The 26909-nt window shown below is 45.4% G+C and overlaps 1 pseudogene; it reads right to left on the bottom strand.

Moving 5' to 3' along the window:
- Positions 1-9699: 9699 nt before the first annotated feature.
- Positions 9700-9959, bottom strand: LOC128103831 (peptidyl-prolyl cis-trans isomerase FKBP1A-like; annotated as a pseudogene).
- Positions 9960-26909: the final 16950 nt, after the last annotated feature.

The raw sequence follows: 26909 nt of genomic DNA, 5'->3' as shown, positions 1-26909 counted from the left end.
AACTTGGGAAGAAAAGGGTTTATTTCGTCTTACAACTCTCAGATCACACTCCATCATTGAGGAAGTCAGGGCAGGAACTCAAAGCAGGAACCCAGAGGTAGGAGCTAATGTAGAAGCTATGAATGGATGCTGCTTACTGGCTTGCTTCCCATAGCTTACTCTGCCTGCTTTCTTATAGCTCCTAGGACCACCAGCCCAGGGGTGGCACCTCCTCCAGTGAGATAGACTCTGCTATATCAGTCATTGACAATTAATATGCACTACAGACATCCCCACAGGCCAGTCTGGTGCTGGTACATTCTCAATTGAGGTTCCCTCTTCCCAAATAACTCTAAATTTTGTCAAGTTGACATAAAACTAGCAAGCACAGACCCTCCCCTGAGACGCCAGCCACTCCTTCCCACTTGTCCCTATCAGCTCTACATAATGCTGCCCCAGCAGCATGTGGTCTCAGGAGTCCTGGAGTATATGAGAGGTAGAAGGTTAACTGAAGACAGACTCCATCTATGCAGCTTTTGGGAGAGTGTCGTCAGGGTTTGGGTGGACTCTAGTGATGCAGCTGTTTGTCCATCACCTACAGACTTTTAAGTAGCCCTTATCTAAGTTCCCACAATTAAGTTCAATATACCCATTAGTTCATCAAGTTGAACTTGGATGAAATTGTTTCACTGTCTGTCATCAGTACCTTATCTTGGGCAAATAGGCACTTGTTCATGTCTCCCCAGGAAAAGTCACACAACACAGTCACACTCTTACCTGACCATGAATAACACTTTCACAAGGGGACACCGTGCATCACAATTGATGCTTCTCTAAGAGCACCTACAGGGTCTCTGGATTGGATAATTGTGGGGTCCCTTTTTTCCTCACAGCCCGTTGGCCACCAGTCCACAAGGACAAAGGGGCAGAAGAGCTTTGAAAGGCCTGTGAACATGGCAGAAATAGCTTTCTGGGATATGACTTCAGTGAGACAGCTCAATTCTATTCCAGAGCGAGGGGAGATGTAAAGGATGGGGAAAGAGACAGGAGTATCACCTAATTTGCATCGAACAGTATGTTCCTATCCTAAGGCTCCCAGTTCAAGTGTAATTACCATAAGGTCAGCACGGGGAAATCTTCTGCAGGGGTCTGTGTCAGGGTCACACTAGAGGTAAGTCAGGCATCTGGACCTAGAGACAGTCTCCAGATAAGGAGTGCAGGAAGCCCCCTGCCAAGGGAGGTGGTGGAGGTGGGGTGGGGGTAGGGGGGAGTCCTCCATATTGTGCAGACTGAGCCCAGGGAGAGCTAAACTATGATAGACTGCAACCTCTCACCAGTGGGGCCTCCCAACAGAAAAATAGCTCCAGGTGCATATTTATAGAGGGAGGGGAGGGGACAAGCCTGCTGCCCTGGGAACTGGGAGTTTCCACAAAGATGGTGGGCAGAGAGGAGGAGGAGCTCCAGGCCCATCCAGCCTGTCCCTGTTGGAGCCAGTCATGGGGCGGGGGTGTGTGTAGTGGGGAGGACCCACTTCTATATAAGAATATGCAGAAGGGTCCTGCAGAGCTGCGCAATGGCCAGCAAGATTTAAGGATAGGCTTCAGGAAAATGCTCTGCGTCTTTCTGATCACAGAGCTGTGGTCAGGAACTGTATTCTAGAGACTTCTCTGTCACTATCACAGAACTTGGGGTAAAGCTAAGCCTAGACTCCAGAGAGTTACATATCAGAGGAAAGAGACACAGAACAAGATGTCCACAGATGGTCCAAGGAAATAGATGCTGTTGCATTAAACAATGTGGGCCAAAGTCCTGTGGCCTTTGCTCTGTTGTGTTAGGGCGAAGTAGCAACTATCATGTTGGAAAATGTATGCAAACTTCAAATTGTCATCATGTATTGCCACACAGCTTTACATAAACCCTGTCGCTATGAATGTTCCCACCAACAATGCATGAAAAGGCACTTTCCTAATTCTATTTTGACATGAACAATTGTGAGATTTTTTTCCATTTCTCATGATCTGTACCTGATTGAATCCATGCCTTTAATTTTTCTGTTATTATTAGTAATGTTTGAAGTAGTTTCATGTTTTATTATACTTTTATATTTCTTTCTTTCTTTTTTTTTTTTTTGGTTTTTTGAGACAGGGTTTCTCTGTGTAGCTTTGCGCCTTTTCCTGGAACTCACTTGGTAGCCCAGGCTGGCCTCGAACTCACAGAGATCCTCCTGGCTCCGCCTCCTGAGTGCTGGGATTAAAGGCGTGCGCCACCACCGCCCGGCTTCTTTTTAAAAACTGCCTTTGGGGGAAGGAGAGATGGTTCAGTGGTTAGGCGGGCATGCTGTTCTTATGGAGGACCCAAGTTCAGTTCCCAGCACTTATTATCAGTTAGTTCACAGCCACCTGTAACTCCAGCTCCTTGGGGATCTGGTACTTCTGGCATCCATTACCTGCACTCATGTGTGCACACACATATACATTAAAAATAATAAAAATAAATCTTAAAACCCTTGTTTTAAGGGTTGTTATCTTACTACTGGGGTGCTAATTGCTTTCATCAATTTATTTACCACACATGTTGCAAATGTTTGGTCATCGGCATTCAATCATTCCTTATGTGCTTCATAATTTAGCACAATCATTATAAAATTCTCCTCATAAGCATGGATTGTGGCACCTCCATAAACAAACGGACCATTTTGTTCCCAGCTAGCATGGTAATATACACATAGTAGTAGAGAAATCTGCTGAGGACTCTGTTGTTTGCGCTGCTGGAAGAGTCTGTATCCTGCACTGAACTAGCACAAATGTTCAGGGCTCCTGCTCTGCAGTGCCTGAGTGATCTGTTGAACTCCTGAAGTGAGAAGACTGTGCACAGCTGAAATGGGCCCCATGGAGGTCGGCAGGAGCCCAACCCAAGTTCAGCAACGAGGGCATGCCAGGCAGTTGCTAATACTGGATGGAAGAGAAGGGGTGGGACTCACTTAACATTGGGCAGCAAAGTTAATAATGCATCGCCCTGGCAATTTCCCTGGCTCTGCCATTTAGGCTGGAAGTAGAATTCCTTTCTGAGCTCTGGCGTGCAGTATGCCAGCAGTTCCCCTGCATTCCCACTGAGGAGAAGGAAACACAATTGAAAAGCATCCACCAGGCTGCTGGCTTGGAAGGGAACGTGATATTCAAAAGGAACTACTGCATTGTGGATTTGTGGAGAAGCCAAGAGACATTAAATGCCCCTTTAAAATTAAAATGATCAACCAAAACCAAAGAGGAATTGTGAACAGGGAAACTCATTTTTTAGAAGTGCTCAAAATGTGCAGCTCCAGGTACATAGGAAGTGCAAGGAGCAGATGATTGTCAACATTGCTAGCAAATGCCTCCCTGTGGAAGATGGCTTGTCTCTCCACACAATCTTAGGCAGAAAGGTGACCAAGGAGACGCATGACCCAATCTTGGTAGAAGGCCAGATGACATGGTGACTTCCTGGAAGGGTGTCATACCACAGGCTGTCAGCCAAGCTGAAAAGGCCAAGGAATTCAGTGTATTGAATTGTGGGAATGAGCAGACAGATTTTTCTCACATACTGCTTGGGTTTTGGATATGCACTCTGCACACGCTGGTCAATGCAAACTCGTTTTACAAAATGGCAGAACTGCCCCTTCACCATATTCAGAGCACGTGAAGGAAGCAGGGCAGGCACTGAGAAAGGGAGCTAGGAAATGGCTCTGATCTGAGTTCGAATTCCCAGCACCCAAGTGAAAAAGGCAGCTATGACTGGTGGAATTTAGTGGGATGCAGGTTACAGCGTGACTTTTGATTGGATCTGAGACCTGTCCCACAAGAGGGAATTCATGCCAGGTGCTGTAAGCCTAGTCAAAAGCCCATGCCTGGGGATGTCATAGGCCTCAGGGGGAGCCTAATTGCTGTTGTCTTGCTAGATGGGTAGGTTGTCAAAACGCCTTCTAAATCTTTGTGTTTCTGCTGCCTCAGCCTTGGCCAGAGATGGCTCTCTCTGCAGTCCTCAACAGTTAGTACAGACTTAGAGCTGGTCAAAGCTCTGAGAGCAAGTGACTATTGAGTGCTCAGCCCTAAACAGGACATCTGTATCAATCCCCACCGAGGCTCAAGGAGTGTCAGGAGAGAGGGGACAGAAAGAAAGTGAAAGCCGGAGGCTGGGGAAGCTCTGTCTCCTGCACATGACATGGCTGCCACCTCACAGCAGCTGGAGTCACCTGCACAAAACCGACGTGAGCAGTCAATATTCCAGCAGGCAGCAACGACTGGGCTCAGTGGGCTAAAAAAAATAAAAAGAAGAAGAAAGGCGAGGGCACGAAGTGTGTGTGAGGAGGTACATTTTGGGGCACTAGGGGAGTGGTGGGAGAACTGGGGGTGGATATAATCAAGATAGGTTGTTTACATGTGTGAAATTAACAAAGAATAAATAAGAGTTACTTTCTTGAAAAAAAAAGTCAGGTGTTGTTGCCCACGCCTACATTCAGGATCAGGGACAGGAAGATCCTGGGAGCTCAGTGGTCAGCCTAGCTGAAGTGGCAAGCTCAGTGTATATCCAATGTCTTCCTCTGGCCTCTGGAAGCACCCATGTACATGCACACAGGTGCACATGTACATACACACCGAATACAACAGAGACCACAGGAACCGCAGGAAAATATTTTTTTAAAGAACTTAGAAAGGAAACGGATGGTTGGAGAGAAGCAAGAGGTTCCATGCAGCCATGTTGTAGTAGAAAGGAATTTTAGCAAGCATTTGATAGAGAATCACAGTCTTTCCCCTGAAACAGTCCCTAAAAAGAGCAGTGATTGGCAGGCCAGGGGAACAAAGGCAGCTTAACCGATGACGTACTCAGGAAAGAGAAAACAAATCTCAGAAACATGTTGCCACACGGTCCCCACAGGTGAAGGATGTGAATAACTTCTGCTCATCTCAGTGTGGTCACAGGCCCCAGCAGGAGGAATTGTTGCAGAAGAATCAGCGTCCACTGGGGAGGTCAGGTCCCTCCCCTCTTTCTGTAGGCCTAACAGTGACAAGCCCAGCCACTTGCTCTGGCCTCTCTGTAGGCCCACAGGAAAGCCCAGGGAGGATTCTGGGTGGCTGCTGCTTCTCCTCCTAGAATCTCTATTTTAACAGTAACTCAGAGTCTTTAAGACTGACAGATACAAGTCTCTCCATTGTGTAATTTTGAGAGACATGAGTTTAGGAAGGATCTTTTCAGCATTGCTCAATTCCTAACAGAAAATAGCCCTGCCTTCACAAGGCCAGCCCTGACCAGCTCTGTGTACAGAGGGAAATAAATCCCAAGTCACTCACTATTACCTTGAGTGCAGTAGAACTGTCTCAACTTAAATGGCCCAGTGGGTCTTCAAAATACAGAACATAAAGAAACCACAAGCATAAAGAAAGATATATGCTATATAATTAAAGTGTGGAGAACAGAGAAAGAAAAAACTTCCTTAAGAGAAAAAAGTGTATTTATAAAAAACAAAAATAAACCAACCCGAATTTTCACATTTGTTCAAGAATAGATTTCCTTTTGTAGCCTTCTGGCATACTCTAAAAAAACCTTCATAACAAATTCTTCTAATTTTCAGTTAAGAATGTGTAGATGCTTAAAACAAAAAGCCTGGAAACATAATTTTAAAGTATCCATTTAATTTTATGTGTATATGTGTGTGCCTGATAGTATCTATGCCCACCAGGTGTGTGCAGTGCTCACAGAGGTCAGAAGAGGCATCAAATCCCCTGGAGCTAGAGTTACAGGGTTGTGAGCTGCCTTCTGGGTGCTGGGAATTGAACCCGGCTCTTCTGCAAGAGCAGTAAGTACTCTTAACCACTGAGCCACCCTTCCAGCCCTTGGAAACAGAATTCTAAAAAGTTGATAAATATAACAACACACGGGTCAAGTTGAACAGCAGCCTAGAGTCCCAGCTACTTGGGTGACTGAGGTAGGAAGATTGATTGAGCCTGGAAATTTGAGGCCAGTCAGGGCAATATATCAAGACTCTATCTCTCAAATTGATTAATTAATTAATTAATTAATTAATTAAATGAGAAATGTCTTCAAAGTGATCCCTTTGTGACAGGAATTATGGAAGGCTGGAGTGAATCATGGCACAAAGAGGGAACTGACCCAGAGCAATCTCCACAACTCTCAATAACAAAGAGATGGGCCGTTCAAAAACATTCATGATAAGAGAATAGTTCTGAGACATCCTAAATCTATTTGTGAAGGTATGCAAGGTAGAAGAGAGGAGGGCAGTTAAGCAGATCCAAATATAGTTGGAAGCCGACAGGACAGCATTCCTGAATGTTCAGATCCTCACCCAAGCGCCCAGCTTGTACACCATGCAAACACAAAAAGGCTGCCCAATGTAGCTAGAGTTTTCCTTCCTGGCCCACAGTCAGGACAAATCTCTCTTACCTACCAGTCCCACAGCTGCTCAGACCTGACCAAGTAAACACAGAGACTTATATTGGTTACAAACTGTATGGCCGTGGCAGGCTTCTTGCTAACTGTTCTTACAGCTTAAATTAATCCATTTCCATTAATCTATACCTTGCCACATGGCTCGTGGCTTACCGGCATCTTCACATGCTGTTTCTCATCATGGCAGCTGGCAGTGTCTCTCTCACCCAGCTTCCTGTTCTCTCAATTCTCCTCTCTGTTAGTCCCGCCTATACTTCCTGCCTGGCCACTGGCCAATCAGTGATCTATTTATTGACCAATCATCAACACATTTGACATACAGACCATCCCACAGCAGCCCAATACATATATTTGTTTGAAAAAATACTTTGGTACAGCTGGGGAGAAGGGCCAGTGGATAAAGCACATGTTGAGCTAGTACGAGGACCAGAGTTCAGATCCCCAGCACCCAGCATCTGCTTGTAACACCAGCACACAGGAGGCAGAGGCCCTGCCTCAATATACAAAGTAAAGAATCATCAAAGATGCATATAAATCCACATACCAGTAAACACACATGCAAAAAAGGCAAATGTATTTCTTTTTTTTTTTAAGGTCCTTTTTTTTTAAAAATTCTTTTCAAGATTTGTTTATTTATTATGTATACAGTGTTCTGCCTGCATGTATGTCTGGAGGCTAGAAGAGGACACCAGATCTCATTACAGATGGTTGTGAGCCACCATGTGGTTGCTGGGAATTGAACTCAGGACCTCTGAAGGAGCAGTCAGTGCTCTTAACCTCTGAGCCATCTCTCCAGCCCTGGCAAATGTATTTCTTATATATACATTATAGGTACAACCAGTTGTAACCTGTCCTTAGTCAAATTATCATCTACAATCCTGTATTACTTAACAATAAGGGTCATTCTGGAAAACACATCTCTATTTCAACACTGTGAGGGCAGATTCTTCTGTATTGAAGATTTGCTCTAGAAAGCAACCGTCCTCCAAACTTGGCTGAACTATGTGAAAATCCTTCAGTTGTCTGATGTTAGCATTGGGTATCTGCTGTGGGATGTTCTGTATGTCAAATGTGTTGCTAATTAGTCAATAAATAAAACACTGATTGGCCATTGGCTAGGCAGGAAGTGTAGGCGGGACAAGGAGGAGAATAAAGCTGGGAAGTGGAAGGTTGAGTCAGAGAGACACTGCCAGCTGCTACGATGAGAAACAGCATGTGAAGATGCCGGTAAGCCACGAGCCACGTGGCAAGGTATAGATTAATGGAAATGGATTAATTTAAGCTGTAAGAACAGTTAGCAAGAAGCCTGCCACGGCCATACAGTTTGTAACCAATATAAGTCTCTGTGTTTATTTGGTCGGGTTTGAGCGGCTGTGGGACTGGCAGGTGAGAGAGATTTGTCCTGACTGTGGGCCAGGCAGGAAAACTCTAGCTACAGGAGGTGGGATTGGAGTTCCCTGGCTCTGCAGAAGCAAGGGCAGCCTTGAGACTGTCCTTCAAGTCACGATTCTTGAGGCTTTGAACTTACCCAGAGCTAGCCTGAAATTCAGCAGTAGATCTGGCCTTTACTTTCAAAACTACAATTGTTTTTTGCATAGCTCACAATCATCATGGTGCTGATGAGCAGGTGTGTCCACCATGGTGCTGATGAGCAGGTGTGTCCATCATGGTGCTGATGAGTGTGTGTGTCCATCATGGTGCTGATGAGTGTGTGTGTGTCTATCATGGTGCTGATGAGTGTGTGTGTCCATCATAGTGCTGATGAGTGTGTGTGTCCATCATGGTGCTGATGAGTGTGTGTGTCCATCATGGTGCTGATGAGTGTGTGTGTCCATCATGGTGCTGATGAGCAGGCGTGTCCACCGTGGTGCTGATGAGCAGGTGTGTCCATCATGGTGCTGAGAAGTGCATGTGTCTGGATCTGGCCTTCAGTCCTCACAATGAACATGTATATGTGACATGGGCCTTGAATTGTGTTCATCTCATTGGCTTCAGTGAAGCAGATCCTCTGTTTCATTATTACCTGTGTTATCAGTGTGCAGTGATGATGATTCACCCAGAAGCGATACTTTCTTAGTTTCATCATTTCATTCTCAGTCAAGATCCAGCCAGGGTGGAATGGGCCATGCTCGCGTGACAAACAATAACCAACGCGGACTCTGTCTTCATGGTCCTTAATCATTTTTTATTTTGTTTGCAGTCAACCATGGACACAGTCTCTTTCTGTCAACTCTGACAGGAGATAGTGTGTGCTCAGACGCCACAATGCACAAAACTACATCAGATGAAATTAAGCACAAGAGAAGAGGATGCCGTCAAGAGACACAGTAAACACAAGATGGATGAGGCAGCTTCTGGTGTGACACGCAAGACTGTTCAACAGTGAGATTTAAGTCAGCTTTTGTTTTATGTGTAGGAGGAACACACTGTATATTAATGGTCAGAAGAATAGTGCAGTAAATACATGCACTAGCAGCATGGGTGCGTGTCATCCCTAAGTATTATGTTCATGTGTGGTACATTATACATCTGGCTGCACAGGCCTTTCAAAGCTCTCTGTCATCACTTCTGCCCCTTTGTCCTCGTGTACTGGTGGTCAATGGCCCGCAAGGGAAAAGAGGACACCACTTACTATTATTATTATTATTATTATTATTATTTTATTTACTATGTCCAGTTGACTCATAAACTCATCAAAGGCATTTTCATTCCACTGCTGTGTTTTTCATGTGCAGCATTTGCTTTTGTTTCTCTGAGTTCCCATTCCTCTGACAATGCATCTTTCTATTCCTTCATGTCACCCACTTTCTCCATTAGCATGTGAATGATAATTAGTTTTTATTTTTTTGTTGATTTTTTTTTCTTAAGACTTGGTCACTTGAACTCCAGATCTTCCTGCCTCTAATTCCAAAGTGCTGGGATTACAGGCATACACCAACCACCATGTCCCATAATGACGGTTATTTTAAGACACTGACCTAATGTTTCCAACATTCCGCTGTATGTGAATCTAGGTCTGCTATTTGCCCTGTCTCTTTAGTTGTACATTACTGAAGTATTTGTAACTTTGCTGAAAGCTAGACATGCTGAATTTGGTAGAGAGAACTAAGGAAGGTGAGTGATTAGTATGGGGTTTTGTATTTATTTGGATATGAGATAAACTGTGTTTACTACTGTCAGTCAGGTAGATGGCCACACAAAGAGTGGAATGGGGCATCAGGAAAGGCTCCACATGGATTTATATGCACATGTTTAGAGATGAGATCCTCTAGGGTAGATTCACGTGCAGGGAGCTAAGGGAGGAGACCATTTTAGAAGTTCCATATTGAAGCCAAGTGGGGTGTGGTGGGATGGCCCTTGGGTGCTCAGTGTCCTTGTAGGCATAGCCTAGAGAGATCATCTGTGTGGCTCTCCAATGTACCCTCATCTAGGCTACCCCTTCTTCCCATCCTCTGGTCACCTCTTGTGTGCCTAGCAGAAACTTGAAGAGCTTGTTTCTGTCTGGGGGAGAAATCGCATTTCTTTCCATCTTCAAGCATCCTGGTGCAGTTCTCCTGGAAGGCCTGGTCCTACTTTGGGAAGCTGCCCTGGTCTCTGGGGAAGATGGTCTCCACCTGCACACCCATGAGGACACAAAGTGGACCTGGTGGAGTTTGAGCAGCTCGGACAGTCCCCCTGCCTGTTTGCTATTATTTTAACTGGAGTTTTACTTATCTTCACACTGATTCTTTTCTCCATTTGTGATTTCTTGTAATGTGGTTGCAACACTTTGTAGACAAGGGTAGCCAATTGTTAACTGTGAGAAGGTGAAGACAATGTGTTCCCTAATCTTTTAAATGTTAAACATATTCTACAAGAATTAGGCTCTTTCAGTTTGCCACTAGTAATTACAACAGATTTGCTATCTTAACCACGCCGTTAAGGCTGGTGGATCAATCTGGCGCTTTTGTGGGAGTCTCCAAGACCTGGGAGGAACAGATGGAGTTCCGAATTGTTTCTGTAGAAACAAACTGTGTCAGGCTTCTCAGAATTCTCAGGGGTTTATAGACATAGCCCCAGTGAGCCTAGATTTCTTGAAAATATTTTTAAATGTTGTATTTTAGATGTTCGTCTTAAAAAAATAGATAAGCCTATTCAAAACCTTCTAAATCACCTTATAAAATAATAATTAAGTCAGGGCTGGAAAGATGGTTCAGCAGTTAAGAGCACTGGCTGCTTTTCCAGAGAGAACTTGGTTTGATTTCCAGCACCCACGTGGTGCTCACACAACTGTCTGTAACTCCAGATCCTGGGTATCTGATTCCCTGGCCTCCACAGGTCCCAGGTGCTCAGGGGGTGCACAGACATACATGGAGGCAAAACATTCATACACTTAAAATACAATTTAAAAATAAATAAAAATTTAAAATCAAAATAAAAACAGGTCAAGGCAAGGTGCTATGTCCTGTGCCTTTGGTCCCAGCACTCAGGAGGCAAAGCCAGGTAGATCTTTGTGAGTTTGAAGCCAGCCTGGTCTACATAGTACATTCTAGGCCAGCCAGTACTACATAGTGAGACTGTCTCAAAGAAACAAAGAAACAAACAAATAGAATCAAGTCAAAGGATTTCTATGTACAGAATCACAGTGAGGAAGAAATGTGACCATGAGTTACTGGGGACTCCATGCCAGCAAGCAGTTTCCTCATAAACCAGTACCTTCATTTCTCCTGGTCCCTCAGAAATAACGTCTGGACAAAGGTTTGTTTTTTTTGTTTGTTTGTTTGTTGAGACAGGTTTTCTATGTGTGGTTTTGGTACCTGTCCTGGATCTCACTCTGTAGGCCAGGCTGACCTCAAGCTCACAGAGATCCACCTGGCTCTGCCTCCTGAGGGCTGGGATTAAAGGCTCGGCCTGGACAAGGGCTTTGAACTCTTGTGCTTATCTCTCAGTAAACCATGGAACCACCCACCAGTCTTGAATAATAATTGACATTGTTATTCTTTTAAAATATGAAAACTGTCACAATAAAAGTAAGCATACCTTTCTAAAAATCTATTCTAATCTTATAAACTGACCAATAAGGCCAATCTTTTAATTTCATTTAATAAAAATGTATTATCCTCTATAGGGCCCTTGCTTGCTGACCTTGACCTTGAAGTTCCTTGTCTGTGTATCCTGCATAATGGGTGTTAACAGCTTAGATGCAAGATTGTAAAACATCGGTAGCGAACTTCTGCCCTCCAGGGTTCTCCCATTATGCTGTAAGCCTGTATTTAAGATCTCTTCCCTTCTTCAATAAACAGCATTCGGCATTTAAAGAAAAAAAAAAAAAGCAACCATTCTTCCAAAGCCAGGAGAAAGCTGCCCACGACATTCTTTACATACCTGTGCTCCAGGCATTGTCAAAACTGAGCTGTCTGTCCTACCAGTGCTTAATGGTAGTGGTATGGGGGCTTTCAGGTGAATCTGGCTGTGGATCCATCTTCCAGGGACACAGAGCTCAGAAGCACCTACGTGGCGAACTCCAACTCACCTTTTGAGATTATGATACTGTCTCAATTGGGAGCAGCCTAGAGAAGGAGGAGGCTGGGTATCTATTAATCACATATAGATATCCTTCGGGGGCCTAGGGTGGTCATAAATCATTTCAAAATACAAAAGCAGAATTGGGTGACACTCAAAGATGTAAATCCATAAGCTGGAAGTGGCAGCACACACTTGTAGTCCCAGCCCATGGGAGTCAGAGGCAGGGGGACTGTTGTGAATTTAAGGCCAACCCAGTCTCTATAGTGAGTCTCAGACCGGCTGGGTTACACAGTAAAGTGTTGCTAGAGTTTTCCTGCCTGGCCCACAGTCAGGACAAATCTCTATCACCCGCCAGTCCCACAGCCATTCAGACCCAACCAAGTAAACACAGAGACTTATATTGCTTACAAACTGTATGGCCGTGGCAGGCTTCTTGCTAACTGTTCTTACAGCTTAAATTAATCCATTTCCATTAATCTATACCTTGCCACGTGGCTTGTGGCTTACCGGTACTTTACATCTTCCTTATCCTGATGGCAGCTGGCAGTGTCTCCCCCCCCCCCCAGCTTCCTGTTCTCTCAATTTTCCTCTCTGTTAGTCCCGCCTATACTTCCTGCCTGGCCACTGCCAATCAGTGATTTATTCATTGACCAATCAGCAACACATTTGACATACAGACCATCCCACAGCACTTCCCCTTTTCTTTTCTTAAAAAGGAAGGTTTTAACCTTTACACATCTCCAAAGTCAAAGTCAGCTTGGTATATTTGGGAATTTGGGCGTAGCTTCTCTTACTACTTCCTGCTGGAGGGGGGCGCTGTATCTTCTGGGGAAACAAAGAAAATTTTAGGATCATGGAGTAGTCCGTGAGGCTGTATCATCTGAGCCAGTTGCCTTGAAACGGTTCTGGATGTTGGATCATCTGGGCCATGGTGTCATTGGAGACCTTTCAGGTGGTCTTGGCTGGTCAAACCTGATGTGTCTTAATCTGGAACAAATCCATAGCCTCTGGCTTTCTGTGGAAACAAAAGCAGAGTCTCCTTTCCAAAGTAACATATCCTTATATCCAAATTTTGAAGTCAAGGTACCTTTAAAATATGCATATTGGAGCCGGGCGGTGGTGGCTCACGCCTTTAATCCCAGCACTCGGGAGGCAGAGCCAGGCGGATCTCTGTGAGCTCGAGGCCAGCCTGGGCTACCAAGTGAGTTCCAGGAAAGGTGCAAAGCTACACAGAGAAACCCTGTCTCAAAAAACCAAAAAAAAAAAAATATGCATATTGGTTTAACTCAGCTTCCTTTACAATCAAATATCTCTCTGTAGTTAAGAATCCCAAAGACAACACAATCCAGATTCTCTGTGTGATATCCATCTTTATGGGGCTTATTTTTTATATTAATTTTACTGTCTCTTTAAAGACTTTATTTTTTAAAACTATGTATTTGTTTCTGTAACTGTATATATCACCTTTTTAATCTCTTTTAAGCCTACGTATATTTTACACACATTTTAAACTATTACATCTGAATCTGTCTTATTGTGAATCTATTGCCTTAAACTGCAGCAGCTGTGGCTGCTGGCTCCGCCCACCTCAGCTTCCCAACATGGCGGCGGTATGCTTACCACCAGTTCTGGGAGCTATCGTGGGTCTATGCTTTTATCCAAGCAGCATGTAGCCCAGAAACCTCTTTTTTTTGTTTTGTACTAGCAAAGGCTAAACTAGCTAATGTGCCACTTGCAGAGGCCTCATTCCCGCCATACCGCAGGTCGAGCGCGCACACTAGGAACCCACCAGTAGCTCAAACCGGCAGCTGCCGCTCATTTGAGAGAGACAATTAGGAACTGTTTTTAGCTCCGTTTTAGAATCTTTTTTTCAGTTTTTAGGTGGAAACTCGTGCCCCACGTTGGGTGCCATTTGTTGCTAGAGTTTTCCTGCCTGGCCCACAGTCAGGACAAATCTCTATCACCTGCCAGTCCCACAGCCATTCAGACCCAACCAAGTAAACACAGAGACTTATATTGGTTACAAACTGTATGGCCGTGGCAGGCTTCTTGCTAACTGTTCTTACAGCTTAAATTAATCCATTTCTATTAATCTATACCTTGCCACGTGGCTCGTGGCTTACTGGTACTTTACATCTTCCTTATCCTGATGGCGGCTGGCAGTGTCTCCCCCCCCTCCCAGCTTCCTGTTCTCTCAATTTTCCTCTCTGTTAGTCCCGCCTATACTTCCTGCCTGGCCACTGCCAATCAGTGATTTATTCATTGACCAATCAGCAACACATTTGACATACAGACCATCCCACAGCAGTAAAGCCTCATCTAAAGAGTCAAAACTGAGTGGACAGGATGGCACAGCAGGGAAAAGCACTTGTTGTGTACACCTGATGACCTGAGTGTGATCCCCGGAACCCACGACAGGAGAGAACCAACTCCCCAAAGCTGTCCTCTGGCCTACACAATAATAGTACAACAAATAAAAACTGTTTTTAAAAAAGGAACAAAACAATGAAATGGTGTGTTACATTTCTTTATGCTGCTGCATTTGTTTAATGGTGTAAAGATGTGTTCTTTGCCTGTCTAATAAAAAGCTAATTGGTCTAATAGAAAGCTGAACAGCCAATAGCTAGGCAGTAGAGGCATAGGCAGGGCTGGAAGGCAGAGAGACTAAATAGAAGGAATCTAGGCTCAAGAATGAGAGGAGGCAAGAACAAGGGAGAACGAGAGGGAGGTGCTGTGGGCCAGCCAGCCAGAATGAGAGAAAGGTAGAAAGCCCTGAGGCAAAACGTAGATGAAGCGAAACAGGTTAATTTAGGTTATAAGAGCTAGTGGGACAAGCATAAGACAAGGCTGAGCATCCAGAACTAATAATAAGTCTCCCTGGCATGATCTGGGGGCCGGTTGGTGGCCCCAAAGAAAGCCTGCTGCAATGAAACGGCAATGGCGTTGAAGTCGTGGACGGGACTGGGAAGATGGCTCAGTGAAGTCTTGCTGCCCGAGCATGCAGATGTGTTCTTGCACCCCACAAAGATGCAAGCTCGTGTCCCACTTCTAGCGAAGTTAAGGTGAGTGGACGTTGTCCCGCACGGCTGCGTTAGACTTCTAGGCTCCGCCCCTTTGTGGTTTGGAAGTGCTGTGCTCTTCACTTGTTGACCTGGAGGCTGATGCTCAAGCCACTGCTGTCCAGGAGATGAGCAGCGGAAGTCAAGTTGTATTTGCCCCGAATTCCAGACGTGGATTGGTGCTCCACAGCTGGCAGCATGGCCTCCGTGATGCTGAGAGTAGCTGGAGGAAGCACCCTCCTCTCCTCCTGCCTGTGATATGGGTTTTAACGGAGCTAATGTAAAGGAATGTCTCTGTAAGGAGCCTCGGTGAATCTGCTGAGGGAAGTCAGTCAGGGCTGGCAGGAGGGCAAGGTTTTTCCTCACTGCCTGGGGCCTGGAAAGCACAGATGACCTTGACTGGGGCTACATGTGATGTTCTGTGGCACAAACCGTGAACTGCCTAGGACTGTGGGTCTAAGTCCCATCATCCATTGCAGCATTCAGGAAGCTTAACGGTAATCCAACAATTAGGAAGTCAGTTGCTGGTTATTGCATATGAGTCTTCGGCTTTTTATTTTTATTTTTTATTTTTTGGAGTTGTCTGGGAAAACGGGAAAGTCATGGGACAAAAAGGAAGCAGGAAGCACCTCTGTTAATGATTTAAAAAATTTATTTGGGCACAGTCTGACTCCCAGCTGGCTGAAAGCTGGAGTTAACGGCCACTTACAATCTTCAAATTGCTAATATCACCGAGTGGGTTCTTTCCCTCATGCTGTAAGTAGAAAACCTTCTGCAGGCCTCTGAGACTTTCACTTCTCCCCTCGCCTTACTCTTCACTGTTTTAAAACATAAAGTGGACAAACGGTTGATTGACAATACCTGTTGGTTGAGCTCTGAGAATGTGGAGTACAGCTGTCACTGCATCTGGGATGTCCGGCAAAGGCTCACGTGTGTTGGTGAAATTATTAAGGCCACTCCACGTAGTTAAAAGGAGATTTATTTAATGGCGTAACTTACAAATGAAGGGATAGGTAGGTCGCGGGGTCTGGGGAAGGTGTATCGCAGTCCAGCGGTGTTCTCTGGAGCTCTGCTTGGCCCACCTCCACCGTCCAGGGTCCCGGACCAGAGAGAGCGCTGGCCCATCCAGATCTCGGGTCTCCAGGCACCTCCCTTGGCCCCGCCTTGTAGGCGTGACAGTTGCTGAAGTCTCAATGGGGTTTGGAACTTCCAGATCAAAGCTGGAATGGCTACCCACTACACACGTGTGAAGGGCTTGGTACTCAGTTGTGAATGAAAAACAGAAATAAAAAGGAAAGGAAAGGACATGACTGCTCCTAGGTATGGTGGAGGAGACAGGTTAGTATAGATATGTGGGAGAGCATAGTCAGAGGCAGGGAACTCGGAGTGGACATGACCAGACTGAGCTGGGCCATGTCGGGAGAGGGGGGAGGAATAGGAAGGAGAGAGGAAAGAGGGAGACCAGGTGCAGCAGCCAGGGGGCCAAAGGTACAAAAAGGGTGGGTAATCAAATGGTTTGATTATGTAGGGAAGAGCAGCCCAGCCCCCTGGGCTGAAGAGGGCAGGGTAGACTGCAGGGTATGCCAGCTAAGAGGGCCCTGTAACACACTGGGGCTGAGGGATACTGGGAGAACTCCGGAAGCCAGGTCTGCTTTGATATGATACATAGGCACCTCTGCCATTTGTCCAGGGTTTAAACCTAACAAGTTGGGGCTATTGGGGGGTGGTAGAACCTGGTGGGAGGAAGCCACAGTGGATGATGCCACTGAAACTGTTGGGAGGAGAGGCAGATAGGAGTGTCTGACCGTTAGCAGACTCAAGCCAGGAGGCAAAGGAGCTGTAGCTAGGTGACAGCCGTAGAGAGCTGATAACTGTTCCAGCAGCAGCAGAAAGGAATGAAAAGAAACAAAACCCTGGCTCGTGAACTTCCCTGGCTGAGCAGGGAAGGAGGGAAGCAACTGGAAGCCTTTAAAGGTCCCTGTAGCGACTGGCAAGGGACAGAAACTTCCTTCCTACTTTCTCTGCCACTGCTGAAACAGAGACCTGGAGACCTCATCATGAAACTTTTAGAAACTTGGTAGGCTCAGAGTTCTTCCCCTCCCCCACTAGGCTGACAGCTCTTCTTTGATTGGTCCTATTTGCATACCTACTGCATCAGTTACTTTTCTACTGCTGTGACAAAACACCATGACCAAGGCACCTTATAGAAGAGCTGATTTGGGCTTATGGCACCCCAGGGGGTTAGAGTTCAGGATGGTGGAGTGAAGGCATGATGGCAGGAGCAGGAAGCTGAGGGCTCACATGCTGAACCTCACCAAAGCAGAGAGAGAGAGGAAGAGAGACAGAGACAGAGAGACAAAGAGAGAGAGACAGAGACAGAGACAGAGAGACAAAGAGAGACACAGAGAGAGGGAGAGAGAAAGCAAGCAATGGGAATGGCATGGGACTTTTGAGATCTCAAAGCCCAACCCCAGTGACATACTTCCTTCAACAAGGTCACATCTCCTAAACCTATTGAAACAGCTCCATCCATTGGGGACAAGATATTCAAATATCCATACGGTGATATTTTATTTGTACTGAAATGTGATTTTATTTGTATGTTAATAAATAAAGTTGCCTGGGCGTCAGAGCTAATAGCAAGCCATAGCAGAAGCCAGGCGGTGGTGGTGCACACCTATAATCTCGATCACATGACAGGCAGATCTCTGTGTGTTCAAGGATACAGCCAGCATGGAGACACACGCCTTTAATCTCAATACTAACCATAGAAGACCTGGAGGTCTGTATAGACAAGCAGTGACGAGGAGTTCATGTGGTTGGGTTTACAACCAATGAGAAGGCAGAACAGAAAGTCAATAAAAAGACAGATACAGCCGGGCGGTGGTGGCGCACGCCTTTAATCCCAGCACTCGGGAGGCAGAGCCAGGCGGATCTCTGTGAGTTCGAGGCCAGCCTGGTCTCCAAAGCGAGTTCCAGGAAAGGCGCAAAGCTACACAGAGAAACCCTGTCTCGAAAAACCAAAAAAAAAAAAAAAAAAAAAACAGATACAGGGGCTGGAGAGATGGCTCAGAGGTTAAGAGCACTGACTGCTCTTCCAGAGGTCCTGAGTTCAATTCCCAGCAACCACATGGTGGCTCACAACCATCTGTAACGAAATCTGGTGCCCTCTTCTGGCCTGCAGGCACACATGCTGTATGCATAATAAATAAATCTTAAAAAAAAAAAAAAAAAAAAAAAAAAAGAGACAGATACACAGGAAGTAGGTCTCTTTCTGAGGGGAAGGACGACAGCAGAAGCGAAGGGTAAGAAAGGCGGTTTTAAGTCTCAGCTCTCAGCTACTGCTCTGACCTCTTGGGCTTTTAACTCTGTATTTGGCTCTGTGTTTCTTATTTAATAAGACTGTTCATCTACATTTCCATCCCGAGTCTAGAAGGCCATTCTCATTCAAACCACCACATTAACCTTCAGCCAATCAAAGCCCAACTGGCATCCTGGCATGTCTGTAAATACAGACACCCTGCATCTTTACTAATGGAACAGTCACAGAAGCTGACAGATGAAGAAGACTTCAGAGTCTTGACCGGGAGCCCAGCCTCCAATGTTCCTACTCTCTGCAGAAGTAGACTGTAGGTCTGGCTCGCAGCCATCCTGTCCATCAGAAAAGGAGAACTCAACAGGGACAGACATGTCAGCCTTGTGCCTGAGACTTCTGCCCTAGATAGGGAGCTCTCTTGAGCAGCCTCCAGTACCAACCAGAAGCTGCAGGCAGAGGAACTCATTCCCACCTCAGCCTCCAAGACCCTGAACCTAGCTACAGATGGAAATGCATTCTTGCAGTGGCTTCCACCTCCAAGACCCTGCTCCGGACCTGCAAACCCAACCCTTAAGATCTGCTGGAGATGGGAGACCTGCTGTTCCTGCCACTCCACTGGCTGACCTGTAGACTTGGTCTGCAAGTGACTGTTCTTGGTTGGCATCTCAAAGCCCCTGGAGAGCTTCTGAGCTGTGACAGTTCCCAGTTCTGTCTGAGGTATACTGACTCCTTTCAGAGCTATAACGACTCTTGGCTAGCTACCATCTTACTGTTAGCCAACAGTTTGAATCTGCTTCATTTATATCCCACGGGGCAATTTGATTTAAGTTGTGTGCTGTGGGAGGACTTTCTGTACACTTTGAATATGTGTTGCTCTCATTGGTTGACAAACAAAGCTGTTTGGCCAATGGTGAGGCAGAATAAGGTTAGGTGGTACATTCAAACTGAAGATAGACACGAAGAGGGGTGGAGTCAGGAGAGATGCCAGCCCCACTGCCCAAGGAGCAACAAGATGCTAGCAGACTGGTAGTGCCATGGCCATGTGGCAACATATAGGTTAACAGAAATGGGCTAATTTTTGTTTGTTTGCTTTTGAGACAGAGTTTCTCTGTGTAGTTTTGGTGCCTGTCCTGGATCTTGCTCTGTAGACCAGGCTGGCCTCGAACTCACAGAGATCCACCTGGCTCTGCCTCCTGAGTGCTGGGATTAAAGGCATTTGCCACCACTGCCCAGCTGAAATGGGCTAATTTAAGATGAAAGAGCTAGCTAGCAAGAAGTCTGAGCCATAGGCCATTCAGCTTGTAATTAATATAAGCCTCTGTGTGTTTACTTGGGACTGGGCAGGACACAGAAAAACTTCCGTCTACAGTTGTATGATCCCACTTAAGGGAGAGTTCCTCCAGGTTGTACACTTTGCTGTCCACACACTCCTTTCTTGGAGGAGAGCAGGACAGGAACCCAGTTTGAGACAAGAGGCAGTCTCCACCGATTGCTTCAAAACCAGGAGCCCTAGTTAACCTTTTCTCCTTTTAAGTTGATTATCTCAGGTAGCTTGTCTGAGCATTGCCATGTCTTTTTCTTCACTGTCATATTCTTGGGGTTAAAATATATGCCTGGCAAATGATTAGTTCTCAGTGTCAATTAAATGAACACATTGCTTGAACCTTCTAAGATAAAGCAATAAAAACATTGAACATAGTGTACACAGTTGTGATCTCAGGACTTGGGAAGTAGAGGCAGGAGAATTAGAAGTTTAAGGAGAATTTCTAGGCCAGCCTGGGTTATATAAGAACTATAACAACAACACTAATGATTTCTAAATAACACCAACGTCTATAAGCTTTATACCCTTAATTTGTCAGTTAGTTGTTTACATTAGTGGAGAAAAGCAGTATGTTGTAGGTCCACCTACTGAAAGCTCCAAGGGCATCTGACAACCTTAAACTTTAACACTGAGTAATTATGTTAAGGACAACGGCAGGGCTGGAAATGGGGCTCAGTGGGAAAGCGCTTGCCTACTGCGCGTGAACCTGTTTGATCCACAGTTCTGAGGCCTGCACAGAAGCAGGGTGCCGTATGTTGCCTTACATGCTGTTATCCAGGTTGTCTGGGAATCAAGTGACCTTCCTTCTGTCCCCACACAGCCTGTGAGATGCATTATTTCCCCTCCCACCTCCTTAGCTAACCCAGAGGAGCTTAATTAACGCATGCACAAATTAAGATCTCCCTGGCTCTAAAATTCTCTAATTATTCTGAACAGGGTAGAATCTGATTAACTCCAACTGCTTCTTCCAAATTTCTAATTATTCCATTTGGTCTAAGCTAAAGCTTATTTTGTTCAGCAGAATTTTATTGCAGATCAGTCAAATTTAAAGAGAGAGGAAAAAAAAAGAGGAGGCTGGATAAGTGTTTACAATATTTAAAGGAACACAATGTTGATGCGTTCATTTGAAACTGTTAGTGTATTATCAAGGTTATGACCCAAGGGACTTCAATTAAGTAAACAGGGTGAACAGTGATAACTTTCCTGTTGTTTTTTAAATGAATATTTGCTGATGCTTTCCGTAGACCAGGCTCTGTCCCAGTACCAGAACAGAGCTAAGTCAGTCAAATCACGTCCACATGCTGCTTGTATGGGTGTTTCCTTGGCATTGAAACATTCCTTCCTGGAGGAGGGAGGGGGAGCTCAGAGGCTCATGGAATTTTCAAGAGACCCACAGGGGTCGTGAAGACTGCTTCTCAAGGTTCTATAGCATGGAGTAGAGAAGAACCAACCTTGGGCAGCGCTGCCCGCAAGCTGTGCTGGGAAGTTTAGTGATGCTGTTTTCATGCGTGATCACCAGCGCTAGGGTGACTTTTCAGTGATATTGCGGCTGGAGTCACCCATGCTGCTGTGAGTAACCTCGGAACATACTGGTAACCCCAAGCTGAACCTAAATGGAATCATTTCTTTGTCAAGTTGTTGTCCTCTCTATTTGGGGTGACTAGAAATGGACTCTCTAGCTGGCAGGGTGGCACACGCCTTTAATCCGTACTCGGGAGGCGGAGGCAGATGTAGGCAGATCTTTGTGTATTTGAGGCCGGTTCTACACAGGGAGTTCCAGGCCAGCCGAGAAAAGAAGGGCAGGGGAGAAGAAAAGAAACTCCCCAGATGAAGTAACTACTATGTGTTAAGAGTGAAGAAGTTTCTTCTAACGGAAAATAAAGTACAAAATTATTTTATATGCAGGATAGTGGATGGAACTTTGTTCCTCCTTCATTTGGTCTGTGCCGACCTTTGTGCTGAGCCAGAAGGCGTGTTTGCTGTACTTTCCAACCTGTCCCCCTTCCCATTCCCATTATCCTTCCTGTTGATCAGAATCCTCCCAGCACATGAGTTTCTGGATATAGAGCAGTGGTTCTCAGCCTTCCTAATGCTGTGACACCTCATGCTGTGGTGACCGCCAACCATAAAATTATTTCGTTGTTACTTCATAATTGTAATTTTGTTACTGTCATGAATTGTAGTGTAAATATCTGATATGAGAATCACAGCTCTAGAGGCTTTCTGCAGGTAGATTGCTAAGAGGCTGTGGCACTCAACGTTGCTTCCTTCACAGGGGCTTTCAGGCACTCTGTCCTCTGTCCTCACCACCTCAGACTGGGGATCAGATGTAGACACTTACAGAGGTTTCCTAGTGAGAACTTACTCAGTCAGGGTCCAAGAACCTGAGCTTGCTTTACCCAGCAGGGCTGCCTAAGGGGATGATTTGACCACGGGTGTGGTTACCAGGTGTTGGGAAGGGTCTGTGCTTGGCTGTGTGGTGTGCTTTGATCTAGCAAGGGGGAGGTCTTTTGCCCCGCTCCTTGGCATTGTTAAATAAAAAGCCCTTTTGAAGAGACAGAAGGGGCTGGTGGGTTTTGATCCAGGCCCTCCCGAAGCTATCCTATGTTTCTGTCAGTCTCCTCTCCACTATCTTTCTATCTAAAAGTTTCTTATTCCTCTTTCCTCATCATAGGAGCCGTTTAAAAGGTGGGAGCTGGCTTCCCACAATCAGACAATTAGGGACAGCCCTGTATCCCAGAGTCTCCTAAACAATTCAAATATTCCCATTGTGGATACACTCACCCTGTTTTACCTGTTTCTTCCCACAGGGACCACAAAAAAGCTCTGCCCACAGCTCTTCGGTCCCTCTGCTTCCTGGTGACTCTGATGTTTCCCCATGGTGTGCCCTGGGAACTGAGAACCATAAAGGTTTTTTTGTTGTTGTTTGATTTGTTTATTTTATTGCATGAGTGTTTTGCTTGCATGTACACATGTGCACCCTGTGCCTGCCTAGTGCCAGCGGAGGTCAGGTGAAGGCCTCCGATCCCTGCAACTGGTGTGGTAGACAGAAGTGAGCTGCCATGTGGGGTTGGGAACCAAACCCGAGTCCTCTGCAAAAGCAGCCAGTGCTCTTAACCACTGAGCCATTGCTCCAACTCCGTGAATGATAAACTTGCAGTAATCATCTCTTTGAGGAGACTGGTAGACAAGGATCACCATGAGTTGGAGGACAGCCTGGGTTATAAAGTGAGACTCTGTTTCTATGCCTCCCATGAAGAAAAAGAAAAGAAAAGAAGGGGAGGGGAGAGGAGGGGAGGAGAGGAAAGGTCTCTGTTATCCTTACCGAACCTCAAGATTTCTATCAATCTATTGTATTTTGTAAGACAGAGTGAGCAGGCTAGTTTAGCCTAGGGCTCGAATGTGCCGCTAGTTGGCGCTCAGCTGGTTTTAGTAAGCCTCAGAAACAGGCTGAGAATGGGGTGCCACCTGCTGGTGATTATGTTGCACTGCGGTCCCAAAGTTGTTGCTTCTGCTGTGTGTTGCGCGGAACTGAATTGTGGAGCTCAAACACCAAGTCCTGAGAAGAGAGTTTTTTCTGGTGTGGTCCGGCTGGCAGAGCTGAGGAGGGTGAACTGTGGAGACAAAAGGCATGCTGGGAGGCCAAGGAACCTACAGCAAAAGCCCACGTTCACTGAGCCATCAGTGGTATGTATGAGACTCATTTCCTCACCAAGGAAAGCAGAGCTCGAGCTTGACCCGAAGCCCCAGCCTTCAGAACCGACGTTCTTCGTGTGGGAAATCATCGGAGGATTTCTGAACCAGATGAGTAAGGCCAGGTGCTGTTCTCAGCCCTCATTCCAGGCTTGTGTCTGCTCACTCAGATGTGCAATCAATTTGCACATTTGTAGGAGGTGGCACAGGGGAAGCCTGGAGGTTTGTGATTGTCAGTTTGACATGTGCACCACCACAGATAGTGTGCCCGAACATTGTGAGAGTGGTGGGAAGTGCTTGAAAACATGGGACAGCTTAGATGTGCTTGTGATGAAACAGGAAACAGCAGGGGTGCCGATTTACCTCACTTTTGTTTTGTTTTGTTTTGCTTTGCTTTGTTTTTCGAGACAGGCTTTCACTGTGTATCGCTGGAATTTGCTCTGTAGATCAGGCTGGCCTTGAACTCAGAGATCTGCCTGCCTCCCCAGTGCTGACATTAAAGGCGTGGGCCACCACGCCCGGGGCAGTTTATCTCATTTCGTCTCACTCTGGTATTCAGACGCTCTTTACTTTTCTTTCCACGGTGTCCTGATGGGGCCTCATGCTCTTGCCCAACAGTAGAACAGCAAACTTTGTCATTTTTTAAAGACTTGAGTATAAAAAAAAAACTTACATAAATCAAAAGGACAAATAAGTTTACAGATGTAATTATAAACGTTCCCAACTCAAGGTAGGCAACCACCTTCAACAATCAGGAGGGAAAACACAAGAATGAACACTGGTCCTAAGACTCAGGCTTTCCTGCCCTGTTAGATGGATATGAAGGAAGTACTAAGTGGCTCGGGAACCCTTGCCAGTCTTGAGACATCCTCGGCGACTGGCTCTGTCCTTAACCCTGCACAGGTTGGTGTACTCTACTCACACCAATTCTCCAGGCTGGGGTTCTCTTCCATAGCGTGCCGTCCTCAGCTACCAAGTGACCCAGGCCACACGAACTAAAGACTGAAGTCAAGATAATGCATGGAGTATTGCGCATATACCAAAGGAATGGCCAACTTGAGTATGACGTCAAAATTTGGTAACGAGTCCTGTGATCTGGTGCTGATATCAGATAAAAGCTTCAAGGATACATTTCTTTTCCGAGGCTATTCCAGTTTTGTGAGGCGAGCAGGTGGTGTGTACATTTGCCAGAACAAATTGAAACTTTAGAGTCAGCTCATGCAGCAAACGACTGGCGCCTGATCAGTCCCTCTAAGTGCATGCTGCAGATGACGGAGGGGTTCAACTCTTCGCACTCCTGCTTGCTGATCCACATGTGGAAGGATTACAGAGAGGCCAGCGTGGAGACTGAGTACTTGCCCTCAGGGGAAGCAGTGATCTTGATCCACGGATGACTGGTAAATATTCTTCTATTGTAAATTTTGATTCTGTGTTCTCTTCAGTGAGTATTTCAATACTCTCCCATTCACTCTTTGTCTTTGGCACCTCCAAAGGGACACAGTACACCTTTCTGGGCAGCCTGTTAAAAAATGCCAACAGCTTTGTTGGTGCATACAACCTTCACAGAGATCTCTACTGCATCTACCTTCCTCCAGGGTACCCCAGACCCACATCTGAGAGGACATCATCTTGGAGCTCACAGCTGGAAAAGACATCACTTCAGACAGGATTGTCCCAGCCCAGAGCCACTAGTGGAGATGACACTGCCCCCTGCCACAGAGTACCCACATCCTGAACTCTAAGACCCTCACCCAGGGACACCTATGGTATTAGCCTCCTGAAGCATCCAGTGGACACGGAACATGGTTTTTTTGTTTTTCTTTTTCTTTTGCGTCCTGAGTTCACCATTGGTTTAGCTCATGATCCTGACCTCTTCTTGTTTTTTAGAACACCACATCCTCCGCCACTGGGAGAGACATTAGTGCCAGCCAAAATGATTGGAGGTTATTGCTCTCTGCAGGAGGCATCAGTCTCGGGTTTGTGAACTCCTCTACCCCTGAAAGAGAGGACCACCCCTTCCAGTGCCTCTGCTCTGTCCTTCAGCTTCCCATACAATCTCAGTGAGTGTCCCAAACCGTGACCACCACAATCACCCATTGCTTATGTATCAATGCAGCGGCACCTGACATATACTTTCCTAGCTTATTAGATCATGTTCGACTGTTATGAAATAGACAGCTTCATCCAAAAATATACATATTCGTATTACATAGTTGATGCTCTGACACAGTTTTGACATGATACTATTAGAAGCTTTGGAAAACTCAGAACTATTTTTCTGGCTAAAGCCATGTAAATGGGAGAGAGTCATAGGCTGGGCTACAGGAATCCGTACACTTTTGTTTGTGTTTCTTCTTTTTACTTTCATAAGAAAATATTTTTGTGGTGTCTAGGGCAAATGGCACTCTGCTTTCTAAGTGTCTCCTCTATTATCACTCCAAAGATTCTGTATAAAATCCCAGAGCTGAAAAGTACAGTAACTGAGATGAAAAGTCCACGAGAGGACGTAAAATGCCACTCTGAACAGGTGACAGAGTCAGTAAACATAATAGAGAATTGAAAAGTGTTTTAAATAGTGTTAAAAATTATGGCTCCTGTGAATTGCTTTATAACATATTTACAGTAAAACATGATTCCACAAATGCTACCATTTGGTAAGAGATTGATGCACTGAGCCTATGCTGGTATAATTCAGCAGACTTTAAAATATACTTTCAGTCTCAATATTCCTTAGACTTCTTTATTCATTACACTTCCTCTAAATGCATATTTTTCTTAATAAAGAATAAACTGCTCCCCTAATCTCAAGACCAGGTAATGAAAACATCTAATCACACCATGGTATTTTGAAGAAAAAATATTTTTGTTTTTGAGATTATTAAAAGTATCCACCAATCCATGACTGGTAAAGAGTTTGCTATTATAAATTTGATACTCTGTTCTCCTCAGTGCTTATTTCAATGTAGGATCTAGCTGGATGGAGAGGTTACTGAAATTCTTTTTTTTTTTTTTTTTTTTTTTTTTTGGTTTTTCGAGACAGGGTTTCTCTGTGTAGCTTTGTGCCTTTCCTGGAACTCGCTTTGGAGACCAGGCTGGCCTCGAACTCACAGAGATCCGCCTGGCTCTGCCTCCCGAGTGCTGGGATTAAAGGCGTGCGCCACCACCGCCCGACTCAGAAATTCTTAAAATTCTTTTACACTAAAAATTAATTTTCAGCCTGGCTAGGAATATTACATAGTGAGACTTCGCCACCCCCCCACCCCCCCAAATTAACTTTGGAGGCTAGCTTACAAAGTAATGTGCCTTCAAAGTATATGTCATTATATTTTGTTCTAATTTATTCCTCTCCCTCACTACCCACCCACATATTCCCTCCCCCTTCAACTGGCTTCCTGTCTTCTCCCAGTTTGTCCAGATTCTGTTACCCTCTTCCTCACCTCTCAGGATCTTTTTGTTTTCAACACACACACACACACACACACACACACACACACACACACACACACACACACCAGCTGCTGTCTCTATCTTGTGGAGCCATGCAAAATACATGTTGTATTTTGATTATGTATAATGTAAAGAGTTTGGTTCT

Source organism: Peromyscus californicus, unplaced genomic scaffold, assembly GCF_007827085.1.
Source record: "Peromyscus californicus insignis strain IS unplaced genomic scaffold, ASM782708v3 Scaffold_8__1_contigs__length_139910024, whole genome shotgun sequence".
Taxonomy (NCBI): Eukaryota; Metazoa; Chordata; class Mammalia; order Rodentia; family Cricetidae; genus Peromyscus; species Peromyscus californicus.
This window is presented reverse-complemented; position numbering and strand designations above follow the sequence as displayed.